Source organism: Aplysia californica, unplaced genomic scaffold (genome assembly GCF_000002075.1).
Source record: "Aplysia californica isolate F4 #8 unplaced genomic scaffold, AplCal3.0 scaffold00174, whole genome shotgun sequence".
NCBI lineage: Eukaryota > Metazoa > Mollusca > Gastropoda > Aplysiida > Aplysiidae > Aplysia > Aplysia californica.
Genome location: NW_004797444.1, coordinates 75,676 through 82,848, shown reverse-complemented (window position 1 = coordinate 82,848; position 7,173 = coordinate 75,676). Strand labels below are relative to the sequence as shown.

The 7,173-nt window shown below is 39.1% G+C and overlaps 1 long non-coding RNA gene across 1 annotated transcript in view; it reads left to right on the top strand.

Moving 5' to 3' along the window:
• The window catches only part of LOC118477678, an 11,812-nt gene extending 4,870 nt beyond the window's left edge, over window positions 1–6,942 (top strand). The window contains exon 2 of the long non-coding RNA XR_004858539.1: window positions 6,560–6,942. This is a non-coding gene — a long non-coding RNA (uncharacterized LOC118477678). The remainder of the gene's footprint in view (window positions 1–6,559) is intronic.
• The last annotated feature ends 231 nt before the right edge of the window (window positions 6,943–7,173 follow it).

Genomic DNA, 7,173 nt, shown 5'->3' with positions numbered 1-7,173 from the left:
CTGTCTGTCTGTCTGTCTGTCTGTCTGTCTGTCTGTGTGATACACAATCATGTAAACGTGTTTTTCTGAGGCTAAACTTCAGAGTTGTAAAGCTTTATGTCTCGGCTCATTTCGATAGGAGATGGTCCTTGATTTAAGCTCCGACCTCTTCTCTAACCGACAAAGACTAAATAAAAAAGGAGTAGGGATCTAGGTATCTGAGGGATTCATGAGTGCGGTTTCTCTCTTTAAAATGATTGCCTTCCTCTCCTTGCATCAGGGTAAAGGCCACGAATAAACACGTTTCACCTTTCTCTATCATGGGCTATTTTAGCCTCTTGATGTTAATTCATGTCTTCCCACTTTTCTGTACATCAATTTCTGTGATTCTTCTCCAGGTTCCAAATGGTCAATCCAACGATTTGGAGGATTAAAAATGCTTTAAAAAATAATTCATGAGAAGGACAGCATCAGCAAAGTATTAACAACAACAACAACAACAACAACACCAACAATAACAATAACAAAAACAGCAGCAACAAAACAACAACAACAACAACAACAACAACGACAACCAAAAGACTGATTTAATCCCACAACACGGTCACATACGTAAAAACGACTTGCACTTCATGTTGAAGAACCAGCAGTCGACAACTCGAAAGATCTCGTAGGAGTACTCGAAGAAGAATGAAGATCCTGTAGCATTCAACACTTTCGAGGTTTTTTCCAAGAATAAAAAATATTATTATCTTCTAGCTTGTGGGTCTTGCAGTAATATGGCGCTTCCTTGAACTTGGGTTGCCTGGGGAGTTTATCAAAGCTCTTCGTCTACTTCGGTCTGTCCAATCCGAGACTGGCGTTTTATCTGGAGTTTCTACATCTTAAATAGTCGCTTTTAAGCACAAAGGAACTGTCCCGAAAATGCTGTTTGAGAAAATCGAAGTTAAAGTTTTTGCCCCTCGTTAAGTTTCTTTAAAAGACAAGGAGAGTTTTCTCTACAACCAAACAAATATGCACACCAAAAGAAACCGAAGTTCTCCTATAGGTAGTGCAATGCCCATTTTTTGGTGTAGGTCAAGATTTCTGGAGCCCCCCGAAATCTGGGTTAGCCCGCTTGTCCTTAAAAGCGACCAAATAATCCTTGAATATTTGAGAAAAGGCTTTCTTTGTGTACTTGCAAAACTTAAATTTTTACTTGATCTTTTAGCTTTGTTCTTTGAATAGATTGTAAAAACGCATGGCGCTTGCTAGAGCGGGACTCTGCGGAATACACATGCTATCTATCTATCTATCTATCTATCTATCTATCTATCTATCTATCTATCTATCTATCTATCTATCTATCTATCTATCTATCTATCTATCTATCTATCTATCTATCTATCTATCTATCTATCTATTTATTGTATTATTGTGTTATATTATTATTATTATTATTATTATTATTATTATTATTATTATTATTATTATTATTATTATAATTATTACTATTATTATTATTATTATTATTATCATCATCATCATTAACATTATTATTATTATTATCATTATCATTATTATTATTATTATTATTATTATTATTATTATTATTATTATTATTATTATTATTATTATTATTATTGTTGTTGTTATTGTCGTTGTTTTTGTTGTTGGTGTTATTGTTAGCCCTTGAATTATTTCTGAGTGGTATTCACCTGCCTAAACGTTCTAAAATATTGTTTAACCTACACATTCGGCTGTAAATATCATGTTGTTACTTCTTTTTAAATGTGTTAAATGAGATTTTTTTTTACTCAAACGTAAAACAACGAACTATGGGTGCAAGTCCTCACCGCCGTGTTCGTTTTTGGCTCCCACTGCACAACTTTGTTGACTACGACTGATGAGGATCGCTATCACCCCCCCCCCCCCCCCCCCCCCCGTCCCCACTGTATTGATTTCCGAGGACTCATTCATGAGTCACAGTTCTGGATCGTAAACAATGAGCATCGATTGCTTCAAGGCCCTCTCAGTCTGAGTAAACAAAGGTTGTCTCTGTTTGAGGGAGAGTAACTATTTGTCACGACACCGTGGAATCAGGCGTTCGTCAATTATTATTTTTTGGTTGTTGACATACAGAGTTATTGATATTGTAAATCTTGTTTATTTAAATCTTATTTCTAATGAAAAATGTACGCATATATATATATATATATATATATATATATATATATATATACCTTGAATAGAAGTCGAGATGTTTGCAACTGAAAGGGGTGGGTGGCTGCCTGGTGTGAGAGGTAAAGTTAGTGAGAAAATGGCTGCCAAATTTGGTGACTTCAAAACCGGAGTGTCCTTGGAAACATGCACATTTACTTTTGTTTTACTTTTCACCATCACTTTTCAATAAAATCCACATCGAAATGACAGAAATGTGATTTTAAATGGTCATAACAAGTTATTGAGCCAAAAAAAGGAGGGGGGAGGGGAGAAAGAATTCGATAAAAGTTGCCCAACAGGGGGGGGGGGATTTTTTTATATTTCTTGATTTTTTTGACGAGCGCATGACTTCTCCACAACGCTTCACGTTTACCAATCTGGAAAAGAGCTCTCTTTGAAAAGCAACCACCTTCTCCCACTTGATTTGAACTCTTAATCAAACATCATTCGATCCCTATTAGTTTGAGAGACAGGCTTTGATGGTCTCTGATGTACGAATCGAGCACATAATGGGCCGCAAGGAGAACCAGACATCGGGGAATCGAGAGATACGAATATTACAGGAGCTTGGGTAGGGGGGGGGGGGACTTTAAAAAAAATAAAAGACAGATGACAGGGAGGTCCTCAGTTATTCAGCAGTTTGAGCGAATTACGTCTCTTCCACACTGATTGAGCAATAATACGGGCGAGTAACTTTTTCTGAACCCGCCCCGCCAAATCCCTGTCTCCTTGAAATTGCTTTTTTTCCGCTGATATGAAACAAAGATACTTTTCTCTTTCACGATCCAAGTTTCACTGGCAATCGGTATCAATGCTGTTCAACTAAGTCCCACCCAAAGCCACATGTAGCTACCTCAGAATTACAAAAGTTCTATCTGCTCAGTACCTAGTTTAGAGAAATTTGACAGCAAAGATTTTGAGTTTCACATCATGTCAGGCTTTTTCGAATGCATTTCTTTGAATATCTTGATAACGAATCCGAATAATCTTACGATTTTGAAAGAGCAGATAGAACATTTGGTTTTTTATCTCATGCTCATAGTAACTCAAAACAGTCAAAAATGTCATATACAACTTTCTAATTCTGAAGTAGCGATATGCAGGTCTATACGAAAAAACAAATTAATGTAAATGTAAGAGTTTTACATCCCTGTCTATACTATTTAGGCCATTTAGGATGTGGGTACTTTACCCTGCCTGTCAAGGCCAACTCGAACTGAGAAGGGTACAACATCTCAGCAGACAGAAATAGATTCTCGATAGGCTATCCCTACCCCCCCCCCCCCCTTTCTTTTCCACTACTCGGAAGTCGAACCCACATCTTCCGCGTGCGACATCACTACAGTCGCTATAGGAACATTTCGTGCGGTTCTTAAGCTTGAGAGTTTGAATTGTAACATTTTTCCAAAACCCAAAGTGTGGGTGGCTGGCCGGTGCTCTGGTGTGGTTTGCTTCTTCTTTCCTATGAAACATTTATCGTCCTTATCTCCCCTTCTTCTTTTTTATGTTTGTTACTCTCTTGTAACACCTCTAATCTTCTGGCGCTCGTATTACCTTATGCACTTTCGAGCGCCGTAAAACCTCTTCTAAAACTAAACTAAAAAAACAACCAAAGTCGAACATTGAAAATATTACTCATAGTATTCACGAAGCTCTTGTCTCAGAACACATAATTTTTTTCTAGCACCGATTTACATTGGATTTTCTTTCTTATTGGCAATGGAGACAACACCGATGCTAGGGTTAGCGTCTGCTGGCCAATATTGACAAATCATCAAATTGCACAATTGCTATATTAGTATAAATATACGTTTCGATTCCTCCATGTCCTGTCGTAGTGACTGGTGGCGCGGATAAGGTATATAATGTGAGGCATCGTCGTGAACTCATGCGCTCGTCAAAATAATGACATCGAAAAAACTAACATTCTGCCGCTTGTTGGGCAATTTTTATCGATTTTTTTTCCTACACATTTTATGTCCATTGAAAAACGAGTTCCTAGTGATTTTACTGATAAACAATGATGAAAGGCACAGAAAATGTAAGTTGCAGTTTCAAAGGATATTCAAAGTTTGGAAGTTGCCAGTCTTTGTCGACCATTTTCTCGCTAATTTTTACTTCTGACTAGAGGACACCCCCCAATCCCTTCAATCTCAAATATCTCAACTTCTATCCTACGAAGTTGGATAGATAGATAGATAGATAGATAGATAGATAGATAGATAGATAGATAGATAGATATGTTTCTTCAAAAATACGACAAGTAAGAAGCTTTAAGATGATATCATTGACTCCCATGTGCCTAAAAGTGTATTGGCGAGCGTGTGATTCCACTGTGTCGTGACACTTAATCGTATGAACAAAGTGACTTACGGCTGTGCCTATTCGATCTCTCTTACCGTCTAGGGCTGTGCTCTCTCCGGTTCGATGTAAGGGGTTTATGAGTCACACAGGACTCTAATGACATTTGGCTTTTGCCAAAAGCTTTTTCGAGTTATTCGTGATCCTGTTGATTCCATTTAGCCTTTAGTTCGATACCGCTGTAAATGCTTTTAACACGAGTGGTGTGAGAGTGTCTTTATTTTATTATGATGTCATACCTGCTGTTTTAAGAGCTTCGGAAAATAGTGTTTTTTAAAAAGAAGGGGAGTTTCCAAACTGGGTTGTTTGGAATGCTTGTAGTTAGTTCTATAGACAGAAGAATTCGGAGTTGGTGAAACAATTTCTAAAATTGGCTAGCTGATATCTTTATAATGTGAACGCTCATTCTGCGCTAAGCACTGTTATGTGATAATTTCTTAGATTTACACTACTCGTACAAGACGAAGGTCTGACACAAAAAAAGTTAACTGACGGTTACATGATTTGCATTTTACTCAGGAAAGTAGTTTGAGTAGAAGTAACGTAGAAGGAAAGAGCTCTGGGTGAAAATGTGACAAAGAAAGAATTCAGGAGTCTGACCTCAAAACTTAATCCTAACTCGTTTATTATTGATTCTAACACTATTTCAAAACGTCTTGGGAGCTTTGCCTTTCCTCAAATAGCTAGTGGTGTTTTAAGAATGCACTCTGAGAAGGAACTCCTTCAGGGGGTCTCCTGGTTTACCTAAGTCTCTTCATCCTGGCCACAGCGGTGCTAAAAAAAGTAATACCTTGGCCAAGCTCCGAAATCACGCCCCGCTCCAGATTATCTGACATCCATAATTTAGCTAGAGTTACTGGGACAATAGCACGAAACAAGGTCGAAGTTCTCAGTTATGCTGTTTTATCAATCAAGTTTTGAGTATAAGTATGGCTGCACTTGACAAGAGTCTGCAGACAGAAAACAATCTTTATTAAAACGTTCAGGTTTTTCCCTCCTTCTTCTTTCTTTAATGCCACGTCAAAATCAGGGACTTCGCCCAGTAAAACCCAACAACTTTGAAGCTTTAATTTTTAAAGAAACAAAGGGTGCATCGTTAGCTCTGTTAGTATCATGGTGGACTACAGAGGGCAAGACCCAGGTTCAAATCGTGGAGATTCCAAGACTTTCAACCCATTTTGCTCGATCCTATCGGAGACTTAGGCGTTAATTTCGGAAATTCTGCTACTTAAATAGCCTAATAGTATTGACAGGGGTGTTAAACCCTTATGCTTACTGACTTACTAAAGGAACTTATAAGCCCCGTTATCTTTGAAAACAGAAAATAAAGACTATGATAGCTACCGAAAAGTGGATTTCAATTTAGATTTTCTGAGAAACGATTTAAGTTTCATAACGAATAAGCGAACATTTTGAGATGCTGTTTTCTGAGTACCCACCCTGTCCTCCTTCTAACTCTCGCTCTTGTCACTTTATTTCATTCTAGATGAATGGCTGACTTTGCATTAAATCACTTTTATCTGTATATTTCCATTCTTTTGTGCCGTTTCTAATTGTCTTTTCGTACCTTCTGAGGTGAACGTGAAATTGGAGGTCCATGGCTGCTACTTTTTATAGAGCCTTACTGTGTAGAGATGGGAATTAAAAATAATATAACACGCCCCATAAGCCTACTTGTATTTGAGAAATAGCCCCGCCCCTCCGCTTACTCCCACCCACCCACCCATTCATCAGGAGTGACGTCAGTTTTGTTATTTGGTATACATCTTCGAATTAAAAGATTTAGGAAGACGAAGAGTCTCTTATTTGTTCTACTCTTCGTCTAGCGGGTGCTTACGGATTACCACTTGTCTTTCTCTCTGCTGTTTCTGTATGCCTGCCTTGTCTTTTCCCAGCACTAAATGGAGGGTGTCGTTTCGATGTACTACTACTCTCTACTCAAAGCGCTTCCTACGTAGTATTTCGTTTTGAGGACTCTGATACTAACGCCACACCCCACACTTTCATTACCCCTCAGAGCGGACTAACGAAACAGAATGACCATGCAATCTGAAGTCATTGCCGGGACTAATTGCGCCCAGCAGCCACCTCCTACTGTTGGTCTAACAGTCGTACACACTCCAGGACACACTGCCGTACACACAACAGAACGCAGCACGCACAGCCTACTGGAGAGCAATGCTTATCACCAACAACAGCAGGCCAAAAAAATGGCCGTAGCTGATAACCTGATCTGCAGAGCACAGCCAAAGATTGAGCACTCTGCTGACGAGCCGGATTCCGCCCAAACTGCGCACGGCACAGCGGATCTCAGTAACTGTGTCGTCACTTCCGGATCCCCGGCTGTGGCACCGACATCTCCCGGGATGCTGCGTAATGGCTTGCCCTGTGACCTCGAGGACAAAGAGAACCGTTCGGATCCACAGGTGAGCCTTTTCTTTAGTCCCCTGCACACTTTCCCGTCAATCGTTTCAAGTTCTCCATTCACCTTTCAAATCCCCCAAAAATTGCAAGTCAGGTTTACAATTTCTGGATCGAACGTGCTATTGTTCAGTGTTACTGTTTTATTGTCTTTGTATTTTTGTTTGTTTGTTTGTTTGGTTGGTTGGTTGGTTGGTTGGTTGGTTGGTT